At 49.8% G+C, this 16,137-nt stretch overlaps 1 long non-coding RNA gene across 2 annotated transcripts in view; it reads left to right on the forward strand.

Annotated features, from left to right (window-relative positions):
- Positions 1–283: 283 nt before the first annotated feature.
- The window catches only part of LOC143831802 (uncharacterized), a 58,880-nt gene continuing 43,026 nt past the window's right edge, over positions 284–16,137 (forward strand). For both annotated transcript variants that reach the window (XR_013228974.1, XR_013228973.1), the window contains exon 1: positions 284–432. This is a non-coding gene — a long non-coding RNA (uncharacterized LOC143831802). The remainder of the gene's footprint in view (positions 433–16,137) is intronic.

Raw genomic sequence — 16,137 nt, forward strand, 5'->3', positions numbered from 1 at the left:
TGTTTCGACCCTGACTGCCTCCTCCTCCAACCTGATTGGCTGTCTGTCCAATCACGTTGCGTGTCCAGCCCCTGACTGTCTCCTCCTCCAATTTCTCCCTCCTCCTCAACCTGATTGGCTGTCCATCCAATGGATATCCAATCACATTGCATGTCCTGCCCCTGATTGTCTCCTCCTCCAACTTCTCCCTCCTCCTCAACCTGATTGGCTGTTCATCCAATGGGTGCCCAATCACATTGCGTGTCCCGCCCCTGATTGTCTCCTTCTCTAAGTTCTATCACATCAAGGAGCCTGCATACTCACGGGGGCCTTGGCTGGTAAGTGGCCCGGGAGGCAGAGTTGGGAGGCCTGGGGGTCCGCCGTTCATTTTGCTCCCTACCTTCATTGTTCCAGACACTTCCCACTCTCTGCTGTTTTCCAACCAACAAAAAGGTAAATCCTCCAAAACTCTATCTCACACCCCACCCCCAACCTCTGTTTTCCTCTGCCACTTGATATCCCTCCACTTCTGTTCGACAAGACTGCGGTCTAGCACCTGTTGTATTCCTGGAAATAATGAGCTTTGCCCCTAGTAAAAAGATAATATGTAAGAACACCATTAAAAACATACCAACTTTAAGAGTAGAATATAGTCTAAAACCACCAGGGAAATCCAACATGATATAATTAGTAACCCCCATGGATTTTGAGACAAGGCTGGGAAAATTTGTGGTATGCTAAACTTATAAACCTCCCACCCTTCAAAAAGAAAAGGGAAAAAAAGGATACAGCAGAACTGCTAGTGATTATAAGAAGGTTTTGTGCTTCCCACAGTTTGGTGTTGCTGCCTCAGCTCCAAGACCCTCACAACACACTCTTTTAACCCCTCTTCAATATCCCTTATCTTCCCTCAGCTGAACTCCACTTTGATCCTTGGGAGTTTTGCCATCAGAAACAGATGACACACACTGCCAGCAATTCAAAACCACCAATAGTGCAGAATTAAGTGAAATAATATCAGTGCAATATTTAAGCAGTTTGGTCAAACTAGAATTTGTGATGATAAGCGTAAACCCTCACTTCTGGATTTTGCCTGCTTCGTAATAGTTGAAAAGGACAGCACTGTAGCACCAGATGAAAATCACTCCTCAGCTATTGTAACTAATAAACACTGATAAGAACATACAAGCTTCCAGCTGTACCTCAAGGAACAGAAATGCTGTCTGTCTAGGGAAACCAAAGAAAGAGAGTAGGAAAGAACAAAGCAAAGAAATTAAGCCTGAACATGTATGGTTTAATATATCAGCTACAGAAAATAACTTTTCTCACACACGGTTACATTCATCAGTACATGTTCTTTTTGAACTAGTGAACTTAAGGGAGATTTTAAAAATTTTATTTACCACACCTCCCTTATTCCCCTTGGTTTTCTGTTTATGAAGATAAGTAGCTTGTGGTGCAGAGTAGTAAGGCAGCAGACATGCTGTCTGAAGTTCTGCCCATGAGGCTGGGGGTTCAATCCCAGCAGCTGGCTCAAGGTTGACTAAACCTTCCATCCTTCCAAGGTCGGTAAAATGAGTACCCAGTTTGCTGGGGGGTAAATGGTAATGACTGGGGAAGGCACTGGCAAACCACCCTGTATTGAGTCTGCCATGAAAACGCTAGAGGGCGTCACCCCAAGGGTCAGACATGACCCGGTGCTTGCACAGGGGATACCTTTACCTTTACGTTTACCTTTATCTTTCTAGCATGGACTAATCAGACTGCACCTGATGTCTACAGCTAACATTTCAAGGGCAGAGTTGGGTCAGCTGGTAGGGATGTACATGGAATAAATCCATGGCTGTACATAAAGAAATCAATCTTGGACATTGTGATCACACAATGTGGCCATTCTTCAGCCACGTTGCTGTATGAGGTGAATAGCTAAGACCCAATTTTAGAGTGGATGCAGCAAAGAAGGCAATTCAATAGCCAAGCTGTGAGTACAGAAAACAACTTATTTATGCTATTTGTTTATAGCTTTTTCTTTTCCGTGCCCAGAATGCCTGACTCATAAAAAATTACAGTACAGATATGAAAGCAATAATCCAGGCATGAAACTAGTATTAACATCAGACAGGATGGCAGGTACACCTAAATAATTTAGCAGGAAGCATATAACTCATACTGTTCATGACAATAATTCAGCGACACTGTAATGAACCAGTGAGGCTTGAATTGGCAACCTTTGGTGGAGTTGTTCTGCTGCCTCAGATGATGGGGCATAGAGCATATAAACAATCTCCCCGATACTCATCAGACCATTTCTGCACAAGGAATCTGCCTCTGGAAACCCTCCGGTTGCTTGCGGGCTTTAGAGAGCACTCTATATAATGTCATCTGCATCCCAAAGCACTCCAGGGACTGGCTAGGGTTTTGGCCAGATTCCTGAAATACTCATACGATGCCCAGTTCTTTGAATTGCTATGGCAAGATATTGGCTATAGAATCTGTAAAAAACATATTGGACATTTCTCTCATGTGCTTGCTGAAGCCTGAACTCAAGCTGATGCACTCCTTACACTGTTGGGGCCAAAGGACTGGCTTTCTTTGAGGAAGGGGGGTTTGCTACTGACTTTCAAACTGCCAAGTACCACTTCAAGTTCTAGTGCACAACAGTGACGCTCTCATTCAAGGAATAAAAGAGTTGGTGTTCAGAGTAGCCCTGGACTCTTATAGATCAGTGGATAGACTGCAACCGGACAGGAGGTTTTAAAGAATACAGGTGGATAGACGGATCCCCAGGGGTCCCCACACCTGTCTGGAGCAGCAGGAAAGAGGAAGGGTCCAGGATCACCTTCAAGACCAACAAAGTCTGTGGCATGGGTGGATCGTGAGCCACGACCACAAAGATTGTTGGTTTTCACGGTGGCCCTGGCCTCTTGTAGATCAGTGGATTGACTGCAACGGCACCTTCCTCTTCAACCGGGACCAAAAGCAGCTGACACCAATCCCATGCCCTCATAACAACACTGTCAGGTAGGCTATATAGAGAGGAAGAGAGAGAGAGTAACTGGCCAAAGGCTGGTCAGCGGACTTTGATGGCACAAGTGTGGATTCAAACCCAGTTCTTCCAGATACCAGGCCATCATCATTCTACCTAATTGACTCCACTGGCCCTCCCAGGACATACTGGCACGCTCTGGTTAAAAGGGTGGGGAGGAATGATACTAAGGAGACAAATGCGGTAAGTGAAGAAAGACACAAGACCAAGGGGATACGGTTAAATTATGAAACTTTATTAGAATTAAATTACAATAGATTTAAATTAGATAGAATTGCCCACATTTTGACTCATTGTGCTAGCCGCCAGCCAAGACGGGGCAGCTAACAAATGAAGGCAGTGCAGAGAAGGCGAAAAACCCGGGTCCACCAGGCCCAGCAGGGCGGGGTCCCGGGGAAAAATTCCTTCTCGGCTCCAATTCAGGCAACCGGCTGGAAGCAGCCTGCACGGTCTGGTTAAAATGGTGGGCAGAGGCCTGACCTTACCCATCAGGCCACCGGAACAGTGCGACGTCCTCTTCTTTGCCATTGGCCGGTCTTCTGCCTTCCTTCTTTCGGCGTCCTCTTCTCGCTAACAGCTGGAGTCTTCGGCTCCTGCATCCTCTTCTTGGCTGTTAGCTGGCGTTTTCTGCCTTCCTCCTCCTCTTCTTGCCAATGGCAGTCTTCTTTGCCAGCGGCTGGCGTCTTCTGCCTTCGGACTGCAGTCTTCTTTTCTTCTTGCCAACGGCCGGGGACTTCTGCCTTCGGACCGCCCTCCTCTTCTTGCCATTGGCTGTCTTCGTCTGCCTTCGGCCCGCCGTCTTCTGTTCTTCTCGCCACTGGCGGTCGTCTTCTGCCTTCGGCAGGTTGCCTCTCGCTCGGGAGAGGAAAGCTCAAATGGCTCCCGCGAGGGGAGATCAACATGAGAGCTCAGCCCATCCCAGGGCTGGGGAGGGAATTACCTCTCTGGGGAGGGTTCGCGTCCTCCTGAGGGAGAGGCCAAAACGCGCGGCCTTTTATAGGTGGGGGTCCCATGACCGAGGGGGGCAGGGACCATTGTGAGGTCAGAGAGGGGGGCTGGCTTCATTGTGACTCAACAAAGAGGGGGCCTGACTTCATTGTGACTCAACAAAGAGGCCGGGCAGCCCTCTGAACTCATGTCCAGAGGCAGGTTTGTGGTGTCTATTTTTAGCAAATTATTTTTATTTATTATATTCCTTAATTGATTCGATGGATCTGTAATCCACCTTTCTCTCAAGTGGGCCCCCACAGCGGACCGATTGGTATCCTTTGACTTTGGACCAGTCTCGCTCTTGCAGCCTGTTCTCACTTGCAGGGGGGTTGTGAGGAGCAGCAAGAAACAAGGCCAATACATAGTGGAAAAAAGCACAGCTCTACACGACAAAATGCTCCGATAAAGGACAAACATTGTGCTGCAAAACGGCTGGACCCAAGGCCACCATGGAGAACCTTCACTCGATGCCCCATCATCACTCTAAACATCTTCATACCCAGATAGGCAGAAGCCTCTTTAGTTCATTATTGACAGATGGGTCGCTTGACTCGCTTGCTTCCTTGGCCACTTGCGTGAGCCAGGCGGAGGGTGCTAGCATTCGACTGGGGCATATTGGAGATTTGAGGGGTGGAGACAGAGGAGGGGGTAGTTTGGAGATGGGAAGGAGGACTTGATGGCACTGTGCCCCACCAAGGTCCCTGTCCTCCCCAGGGTCCATCCCCTAAATCTCCAGGGGTTTCGCAGCCTGGTTGTAGCAAGCTCTCCCCTCTAGAGGCCCGGGGGAGCTTGGCACACCGGATTCCTCATGCCCAGCTCTAAAGACATTCACGAGAAATGGGTATAGGGTTGCTTCTATCTTGCCACAGTTTTTTATATCATTGTATAAAAAACTTTCTCCAGCAGAACTGCTCTTTGTAGCCTGCAGAGGAGTTGTAATTCCAGGGGATCCCGAAACCTCACCTGGAGACTGGCATCCAGAGAAAGAAGCCCTACTTTCCAGGTGTAACTACTCTCTGTGGTCTGCAGAGGAGCTGTGATTACAGGGGATCCCCAAGCCCCACCTGGAGGTTGGCATTCCGAGAAAGCAGCCCTTTTATTTGGGGGAACTGCTCTCTGTGGCCTGCAGAGGAGCCATAATTCCAGAAAATCCTCAGGCCCCACCTGGAGTCTGGCATCCTGAGAAAGCAGCCCTTTTATTCAGGGGAACTGCTCTCTGTGGCCTGCAGAGGAGCTGCGACTGCAGGGGATCCCCGGGCCCCACCTGGAGTCTGGCATCCTGAGAAAGCAGCCCTTTTATTCAGGGGAACTGCTCTCTGTGGCCTGCAGGGGAGCCATAATTCCAGAAAATCCTCAGGCCCCACCTGGAGTCTGGCATCCTGAGAAAGAAGCCCTATTCTCCAGGGGGAACTGCTCTCTGTGGCCTGCAGAGGAGCTGTGATTACAGGGGATCCCCAGGACCCACCTGACGGCTGGCATGCCGAGAAAGCAGCAATATTCTCCAGACAGAACCAGACAAAAGGATTATGACCATAAGAATAATTTAATGATTGGGAGTCACCACGAGGAACTGTACTAAAAGTTTGTGTCATTAGGAGGGTTGAGAACCACTACTCAAATTATAATTATAATTATAGTTATAATGATTAGCTCTGCAGGCAAAATTGGCTACTTTAGAGGCTGCATTCTGAGGCCTTGTACCATTTCGAAGTCCCACCTCCAAACCACCAGGAATATTTCCCACCCAGAGGTAGCCAACCTCCAGGTGGGACCTGGAGAGCTCCTGGAATTACAGCTCATGTGCAGAGTATAAAGTTCAACCTCCCCAGGCAGAAAGGGCTGCACAGGCCTAACTGTCACATCCAACCACTGTCCTCACTTTGCCTCAGGCCACTGACTGAGCTGGTAGGGGACTGGTGAGTATACTCCCTCCCCTCTCCTTTCAGGCTTGCTATGAAGGTTGTGTTTCTGAGGGCAATGCTGAGCAGTCGGTGGGGCCACTTGTGCTCCCTTTGAGGGGGGCGGGGCTGACAAAAAAGCCCCTTCTCAAACTACTGTTCTGGCCAGCCTCAATGCTGGAGGGAGCAAACAGGCGAGCCATGTTCATTTCTTCTGTGCAACACTCTGAAGATTTGTGGCCTACTGCACCAGGTTGTTGTGCAGATGAAACAGGAGGCAAAAGGACTTCCGCAACAGCATCCAGTTGCGCCTGCACAACAACCCTGTGTGGTAGGCCTCAAATCTACACGGTGTTGCTTGGCTGATGCTCGTAAAGGCACTTTTGTGGGCCAAAAGCCCTGACTGCCAATGCACAATTTGGGAAAGAAGAGGAGGCATATTAGAATAAGGAAAGATTGACAGGCTTGGGCAGTTGAGTCTGATGGAATTTATTGACCAATCAGAGATTCGCCAGCCTACTTAAACCTGCTGCCCATTGTCCAATCACAACCCTGGAGAGAAAGCGAAGGCTAAATCAATGGGAGCAGTATTCCTTTCCCCTGCTTTCATGCTCAGGCCAAATCTGGTGGAGTCATCTGCTGTGCTGTCAAAAGGGGAGTGGCTGAGGATGATTTGTGGAGTTCATTCTTTCCTCCTACCTTAGACTGCCCGAGAGGGGCTCCCCCAAGCACCCTGGCCACCATTTCTAAAGAATTTTAAAGGCCTTGCAAATGCATACCATGCCAGGTCCTTTGGATTGGAATTTTTTTTTAATACAATGTTATTCATATATCTGGTCACACCCCGAAATATGTACTCTTGCCTCGGGAAAAGGCCTGAGGTTTTTCAGCTGACTTATAAGCCGCCGAGCAATATCTGCAATCATGGTAAAGCAATGAGTTTAACACCGAAAAATAATCATTAAAAAATAACATCCAAATAAAACAGTTTTTGTAGTGACAAATATACAACAACAATGTACAACAAAAATCTAAATCCTGTTTATTGTGCGACCCTCGGGAATCTAAGGAGACATTCGACATTCTTAATGTTAAAAAGGAATCCGGTATAACAGTGCCTGTTTCATGCTTCCCTTCAGACACATGACCCCTTCACAATGCCACCTGGCTCACAATGACATTTGTCTCACCTTTAAGCAGCGACTGCAGGGGCATTTTTCTAGGACTGATGCTCCATGCATCCTCCTTTGTTTCCAAGGATTGGACGGTGAACAGGACTTGGAATTTTTGTTCCTACCTTGCTGTGTATAATTGCGAATGCACCACCTGTATTAATGTTTTGGTGTTATCTTCTCCGTGTGCTCCTGTTGCTTGAAGAAACAGTGGTGTGTTTGTCATTGGCCACTAATACAGGAGGCTTTAAAGAATACAGGTGGATAGACGGATCCCCAGGGGTCCCCACACCTGTCTGGAGCAGCAGGAAAGAGGAAGGGTCCAGGATCACCTTCAAGACCAACAAAGTCTGTGGCATGGGAGGAGCATTCGTGAGCCAAAGATTTTTGGTGTTCAGGGTAGCCCTGGCCTCTTGTAGATCAGTGGATAGACTGCAACGGCACCTTCCTCTTCAACCGGGACCAAAAGCAGCTGACACCAATCCCGTGTCCTCATAACAACACTGTCAGGTAGGTTATGTGGAGAGGAAGAGAGAGCAACTGGCCCAAGGCCGGTCAGCGGACTTTGATGGCACAAGTGTGGATTCAAACCCAGTTCTCCCAGATACCAGGCCATCATCATTCTAACTACTGGACTCCACTGGCCTTCCCAGGACATGCTGACACGCTCTGGTTAAAAGGGTGGGGAGGAATGATACTAAGGAGACAAATGCAGTAAGTGAAGAAAGACACAAGACCAAGGGGATACAGTTAAATTATGAAACTTTATTAGAATTAAATAACAATAGATTTAAATTAGATAGAATTGCCCACATTTTGACTCATTGTGCTAGCCGCCAGCCAAGACGGGGCAGCTAACAAATGAAGGCAGTGCAGAGAAGGCGAAAAACCCGGGTCCACCAGGCCCAGCAGGGCGGGGTCCCGGGGAAAAATTCCTTCTCGGCTCCAATTCAGGCAACCGGCTGGAAGCAGCCTGCACGGTCTGGTTAAAATGGTGGGCAGAGGCCTGACCTTACCCATCAGGCCACCGGAACAGTGCGACGTCCTCTTCTTTGCCATTGGCCGGTCTTCTGCCTTCCTTCTTTCGGCGTCCTCTTCTCGCTAACAGCTGGAGTCTTCGGCTCCTGCATCCTCTTCTTTGCTGTTAGCTGGCGTCTTCTGCCTTCCTCCTCCTCTTCTTGCCAATGGCAGTCTTCTTTGCCAGCGGCTGGCGTCTTCTGCCTTCGGACTGCAGTCTTCTTTTCTTCTTGCCAACGGCCGGGGACTTCTGCCTTCGGACCGCCCTCCTCTTCTTGCCATTGGCTGTCTTCGTCTGCCTTCGGCCCGCCGTCTTCTGTTCTTCTCGCCACTGGCGGTCGTCTTCTGCCTTCGGCAGGTTGCCTCTCGCTCGGGAGAGGAAAGCTCAAATGGCTCCCGCGAGGGGAGATCAACATGAGAGCTCAGCCCATCCCAGGGCTGGGGAGGGAATTACCTCTCTGGGGAGGGTTCGCGTCCTCCTGAGGGAGAGGCCAAAACGCGCGGCCTTTTATATGTGGGGGTCCCATGACCGAGGGGGGCAGGGACCATTGTGAGGTCAGAGAGGGGGCCTGGCTTCATTGTGACTCAACAAAGAGGGGGCCTGGCTTCATTGTGACTCAACAAAGAGGCCGGGCAGCCCTCTGAACTCATGTCCAGAGGCAGGTTTGTGGTGTCTATTTTTAGCAAATTATTTTTATTTATTATATTCCTTAATTGATTCGATGGATCTGTAATCCACCTTTCTCTCAAGTGGGCCCCCACAGTGGACCGATTGGTATCCTTTGACTTTGGACCAGTCTCGCTCTTGCGGCCTGTTCTCACTTGCAGGGGGGTTGTGAGGAGTAGGAAGAAACAAGGCCAATACATAGTGGAAAAAAGCACAGCTCTACACGACAAAATGCTCCGATCAAGGACAAACATTGTGCTGCAAAACGGCTGGACCCAAGGCCACCATGGAGAACCTTCACTCGATGCCGCATCATCACTCTAAACATCTTCTTAATACCCAGATAGGCAGAAGCCTCTTTAGTTCATTATTGACAGATGGGTCGCTTGACTCGCTTGCTTCCTTGGCCACTTGCGTGAGCCAGGCGGAGGGTGCTAGCATTTGACTGGGGCATATTGGAGATTTGAGGGGCGGAGACAGAGGAGGGGGTAGTTTGGAGATGGGAAGGAGGACTTGATGGCACTGTGCCCCACCAAGGTCCCTGTCCTCCCCAGGGTCCATCCCCTAAATCTCCAGGGGTTTCGCAGCCTGGTTGTAGCAAGCTCTCCCCTCTAGAGGCCCGGGGGAGCTTGGCACACCGGATTCCTCATGCCCAGCTCTAAAGACATTCACGAGAAATGGGTAAAGATAGGGTTGCTTCTATCTTGCCACAGTTTTTTATATCATTGTATAAAAAACTTTCTCCAGCAGAACTGCTCTTTGTAGCCTGCAGAGGAGTTGTAATTCCAGGGGATCCCGAAACCTCACCTGGAGACTGGCATCCAGAGAAAGAAGCCCTACTTTCCAGGTGTAACTACTCTCTGTGGTCTGCAGAGGAGCTGTGATTACAGGGGATCCCCAAGCCCCACCTGGAGGTTGGCATTCCGAGAAAGCAGCCCTTTTATTTGGGGGAACTGCTCTCTGTGGCCTGCAGAGGAGCCATAATTCCAGAAAATCCTCGGGCCCCACCTGGAGTCTGGCATCCTGAGAAAGCAGCCCTTTTATTCAGGGGAACTGCTCTCTGTGGCCTGCAGAGGAGCTGCGACTGCAGGGGATCCCCGGGCCCCACCTGGAGTCTGGCATCCTGAGAAAGCAGCCCTTTTATTCAGGGGAACTGCTCTCTGTGGCCTGCAGGGGAGCCATAATTCCAGAAAATCCTCAGGCCCCACCTGGAGTCTGGCATCCTGAGAAAGAAGCCCTATTCTCCAGGGGGAACTGCTCTCTGTGGCCTGCAGAGGAGCTGTGATTACAGGGGATCCCCAGGACCCACCTGACGGCTGGCATGCCGAGAAAGCAGCAATATTCTCCAGACAGAACCAGACAAAAGGATTATGACCATAAGAATAATTTAATGATTGGGAGTCACCACGAGGAACTGTACTAAAAGTTTGTGTCATTAGGAGGGTTGAGAACCACTACTCAAATTATAATTATAATTATAGTTATAATGATTAGCTCTGCAGGCAAAATTGGCTACTTTAGAGGCTGCATTCTGAGGCCTTGTACCATTTCGAAGTCCCACCTCCAAACCACCAGGAATATTTCCCACCCAGAGGTAGCCAACCTCCAGGTGGGACCTGGAGAGCTCCTGGAATTACAGCTCATGTGCAGAGTATAAAGTTCAACCTCCCCAGGCAGAAAGGGCTGCACAGGCCTAACTGTCACATCCAACCACTGTCCTCACTTTGCCTCAGGCCACTGACTGAGCTGGTAGGGGACTGGTGAGTATACTCCCTCCCCTCTCCTTTCAGGCTTGCTATGAAGGTTGTGTTTCTGAGGGCAATGCTGAGCAGTCGGTGGGGCCACTTGTGCTCCCTTTGAGGGGGGCGGGGCTGACAAAAAAGCCCCTTCTCAAACTACTGTTCTGGCCAGCCTCAATGCTGGAGGGAGCAAACAGGCGAGCCATGTTCATTTCTTCTGTGCAACACTCTGAAGATTTGTGGCCTACTGCACCAGGTTGTTGTGCAGATGAAACAGGAGGCAAAAGGACTTCCGCAACAGCATCCAGTTGCGCCTGCACAACAACCCTGTGTGGTAGGCCTCAAATCTACACGGTGTTGCTTGGCTGATGCTCGTAAAGGCACTTTTGTGGGCCAAAAGCCCTGACTGCCAATGCACAATTTGGGAAAGAAGAGGAGGCATATTAGAATAAGGAAAGATTGACAGGCTTGGGCAGTTGAGTCTGATGGAATTTATTGACCAATCAGAGATTCGCCAGCCTACTTAAACCTGCTGCCCATTGTCCAATCACAACCCTGGAGAGAAAGCGAAGGCTAAATCAATGGGAGCAGTATTCCTTTCCCCTGCTTTCATGCTCAGGCCAAATCTGGTGGAGTCATCTGCTGTGCTGTCAAAAGGGGAGTGGCTGAGGATGATTTGTGGAGTTCATTCTTTCCTCCTACCTTAGACTGCCCGAGAGGGGCTCCCCCAAGCACCCTGGCCACCATTTCTAAAGAATTTTAAAGGCCTTGCAAATGCATACCATGCCAGGTCCTTTGGATTGGAATTTTTTTTTAATACAATGTTATTCATATATCTGGTCACACCCCGAAATATGTACTCTTGCCTCGGGAAAAGGCCTGAGGTTTTTCAGCTGACTTATAAGCCGCCGAGCAATATCTGCAATCATGGTAAAGCAATGAGTTTAACACCGAAAAATAATCATTAAAAAATAACATCCAAATAAAACAGTTTTTGTAGTGACAAATATACAACAACAATGTACAACAAAAATCTAAATCCTGTTTATTGTGCGACCCTCGGGAATCTAAGGAGACATTCGACATTCTTAATGTTAAAAAGGAATCCGGTATAACAGTGCCTGTTTCATGCTTCCCTTCAGACACATGACCCCTTCACAATGCCACCTGGCTCACAATGACATTTGTCTCACCTTTAAGCAGCGACTGCAGGGGCATTTTTCTAGGACTGATGCTCCATGCATCCTCCTTTGTTTCCAAGGATTGGACGGTGAACAGGACTTGGAATTTTTGTTCCTACCTTGCTGTGTATAATTGCGAATGCACCACCTGTATTAATGTTTTGGTGTTATCTTCTCCGTGTGCTCCTGTTGCTTGAAGAAACAGTGGTGTGTTTGTCATTGGCCACTAATACAGGAGGCTTTAAAGAATACAGGTGGATAGACGGATCCCCAGGGGTCCCCACACCTGTCTGGAGCAGCAGGAAAGAGGAAGGGTCCAGGATCACCTTCAAGACCAACAAAGTCTGTGGCATGGGAGGAGCATTCGTGAGCCAAAGATTTTTGGTGTTCAGGGTAGCCCTGGCCTCTTGTAGATCAGTGGATAGACTGCAACGGCACCTTCCTCTTCAACCGGGACCAAAAGCAGCTGACACCAATCCCGTGTCCTCATAACAACACTGTCAGGTAGGTTATGTGGAGAGGAAGAGAGAGCAACTGGCCCAAGGCCGGTCAGCGGACTTTGATGGCACAAGTGTGGATTCAAACCCAGTTCTCCCAGATACCAGGCCATCATCATTCTAACTACTGGACTCCACTGGCCTTCCCAGGACATGCTGACACGCTCTGGTTAAAAGGGTGGGGAGGAATGATACTAAGGAGACAAATGCAGTAAGTGAAGAAAGACACAAGACCAAGGGGATACAGTTAAATTATGAAACTTTATTAGAATTAAATAACAATAGATTTAAATTAGATAGAATTGCCCACATTTTGACTCATTGTGCTAGCCGCCAGCCAAGACGGGGCAGCTAACAAATGAAGGCAGTGCAGAGAAGGCGAAAAACCCGGGTCCACCAGGCCCAGCAGGGCGGGGTCCCGGGGAAAAATTCCTTCTCGGCTCCAATTCAGGCAACCGGCTGGAAGCAGCCTGCACGGTCTGGTTAAAATGGTGGGCAGAGGCCTGACCTTACCCATCAGGCCACCGGAACAGTGCGACGTCCTCTTCTTTGCCATTGGCCGGTCTTCTGCCTTCCTTCTTTCGGCGTCCTCTTCTCGCTAACAGCTGGAGTCTTCGGCTCCTGCATCCTCTTCTTTGCTGTTAGCTGGCGTCTTCTGCCTTCCTCCTCCTCTTCTTGCCAATGGCAGTCTTCTTTGCCAGCGGCTGGCGTCTTCTGCCTTCGGACTGCAGTCTTCTTTTCTTCTTGCCAACGGCCGGGGACTTCTGCCTTCGGACCGCCCTCCTCTTCTTGCCATTGGCTGTCTTCGTCTGCCTTCGGCCCGCCGTCTTCTGTTCTTCTCGCCACTGGCGGTCGTCTTCTGCCTTCGGCAGGTTGCCTCTCGCTCGGGAGAGGAAAGCTCAAATGGCTCCCGCGAGGGGAGATCAACATGAGAGCTCAGCCCATCCCAGGGCTGGGGAGGGAATTACCTCTCTGGGGAGGGTTCGCGTCCTCCTGAGGGAGAGGCCAAAACGCGCGGCCTTTTATATGTGGGGGTCCCATGACCGAGGGGGGCAGGGACCATTGTGAGGTCAGAGAGGGGGCCTGGCTTCATTGTGACTCAACAAAGAGGGGGCCTGGCTTCATTGTGACTCAACAAAGAGGCCGGGCAGCCCTCTGAACTCATGTCCAGAGGCAGGTTTGTGGTGTCTATTTTTAGCAAATTATTTTTATTTATTATATTCCTTAATTGATTCGATGGATCTGTAATCCACCTTTCTCTCAAGTGGGCCCCCACAGTGGACCGATTGGTATCCTTTGACTTTGGACCAGTCTCGCTCTTGCGGCCTGTTCTCACTTGCAGGGGGGTTGTGAGGAGTAGGAAGAAACAAGGCCAATACATAGTGGAAAAAAGCACAGCTCTACACGACAAAATGCTCCGATCAAGGACAAACATTGTGCTGCAAAACGGCTGGACCCAAGGCCACCATGGAGAACCTTCACTCGATGCCGCATCATCACTCTAAACATCTTCTTAATACCCAGATAGGCAGAAGCCTCTTTAGTTCATTATTGACAGATGGGTCGCTTGACTCGCTTGCTTCCTTGGCCACTTGCGTGAGCCAGGCGGAGGGTGCTAGCATTTGACTGGGGCATATTGGAGATTTGAGGGGCGGAGACAGAGGAGGGGGTAGTTTGGAGATGGGAAGGAGGACTTGATGGCACTGTGCCCCACCAAGGTACCTGTCCTCCCCAGGGTCCATCCCCTAAATCTCCAGGGGTTTCGCAGCCTGGTTGTAGCAAGCTCTCCCCTCTAGAGGCCCGGGGGAGCTTGGCACACCGGATTCCTCATGCCCAGCTCTAAAGACATTCACGAGAAATGGGTAAAGATAGGGTTGCTTCTATCTTGCCACAGTTTTTTATATCATTGTATAAAAAACTTTCTCCAGCAGAACTGCTCTTTGTAGCCTGCAGAGGAGTTGTAATTCCAGGGGATCCCGAAACCTCACCTGGAGACTGGCATCCAGAGAAAGCAGCCCTTTTATTCAGGGGAACTGCTCTCTGTGGCCTGCAGAGGAGCCATAATTCCAGAAAATCCTCAGGCCCCACCTGGAGTCTGGCATCCTGAGAAAGCAGCCCTTTTATTCAGGGGAACTGCTCTCTGTGGCCTGCAGAGGAGCTGCGACTGCAGGGGATCCCCGGGCCCCACCTGGAGTCTGGCATCCTGAGAAAGAAGCCCTTTTATTCAGGGGAACTGCTCTCTGTGGCCTGCAGAGGAGCTGCGACTGCAGGGGATCCCCGGGCCCCACCTGGCGTCTGGCATCCTGAGAAAGCAGCCCTTTTATTCAGGGGAACTGCTCTCTGTGGCCTGCAGGGGAGCCATAATTCGAGAAAATCCTAAGGCCCCACCTGGAGTCTGGCATCCTGAGAAAACAGCCCTATTCTCCAGGGGGAACTGCTCTCTGTGGCCTGCAGGGGAGCCATAATTCCAGAAAATCCTCAGGCCCCACCTGGAGTCTGGCATCCTGAGAAAGAAGCCCTATTCTCCAGGGGGAACTGCTCTCTGTGGCCTGCAGAGGAGCTGTGATTACAGGGGATCCCCAGGACCCACCTGACGGCTGGCATGCCGAGAAAGCAGCAATATTCTCCAGACAGAACCAGACAAAAGTATTATTACCATAAGAATAATTTTATGATTGGGAGTCACCACGAGGAACTGTACTAAAAGTTTGTGTCATTAGGAGGGTTGAGAACCACTACTCAAATTATAATTATAATTATAGTTATAATGATTAGCTCTGCAGGCAAAATTGGCTACTTTAGAGGCTGCATTCTGAGGCCTTGTACCATTTCGAAGTCCCACCTCCAAACCACCAGGAATATTTCCCACCCAGAGGTAGCCAACCTCCAGGTGGGACCTGGAGAGCTCCTGGAATTACAGCTCATGTGCAGAGTATAAAGTTCAACCTCCCCAGGCAGAAAGGGCTGCACAGGCCTAACTGTCACATCCAACCACTGTCCTCACTTTGCCTCAGGCCACTGACAGAGCTGGCAGGGGACTGGTGAGTATACTCCCTCCCCTCTCCTTTCAGGCTTGCTATGAAGGTTGTGTTTCTGAGGGCAATGCTGAGCAGTCGGTGGGGCCACTTGTGCTCCCTTTGAGGGGGGCGGGGCTGACAGAAAAGCCCCTTCTCAAACTACTGTTCTGGCCAGCCTCAATGCTGGAGGGAGCAAACAGGCGAGCCATGTTCATTTCTTCAGTGCAACTCTCTGAAGATTTGAGGACTACTGCACCAGGTTGTTGTGCAGATGAAACAGGGGGCAAAAGGACTTCCGCAACAGCATCCAGTTGCACCTGCACAACAACCCTGTGTGGTAGGCCTCAAATCTACACGGTGTTGCTTGGCTGATGTTCGTAAAGGCACTTTTGTGGGCCAAAAGCCCTGACTGCCAATGCACAATTTGGGAAAGAAGAGGAGGCATATTAAAATAAGGAAAGATTGACAGGCTTGGGCAGTTGAGTCTGATGGAATTTATTGACCAATCAGAGATTCGCCAGCCTACTGAAACCTGCTGCCCATTGTCCAATCACAACCCTGGAGAGAAAGTGAAGGCTAAATCAATGGGAGCAGTATTCCTTTCCACTGCTTTCATGCTCAGGCCAAATCTGGTGGAGTCATCTGCTGTGCTGTCAAAAGGGGAGTGGCTGAGGATGATTTGTGGAGTTCATTCTTTCCTCCTGCCTTAGACTGCCTGAGAGGGGCTCCCCCAAGCACCCTGGCCACCATTTCTAAAGAATTTTAAAGGCCTTGCAAATGCATACCATGCCAGGTCCTTTGGATTGGAATTTTTTTTAAATACAATGTTATTCATATATCTTGTGCACACCCCGAAATATGAACTCTTGCCTTGGGCAAAGGCCTGACTTCTGAGGTTTTTCAGCTGACTTATAAGCCGCCGAGCAATATCTGC

The sequence above is a fragment of the Paroedura picta genome, chromosome 3, assembly GCF_049243985.1.
Source record: "Paroedura picta isolate Pp20150507F chromosome 3, Ppicta_v3.0, whole genome shotgun sequence".
Taxonomy (NCBI): Eukaryota; Metazoa; Chordata; class Lepidosauria; order Squamata; family Gekkonidae; genus Paroedura; species Paroedura picta.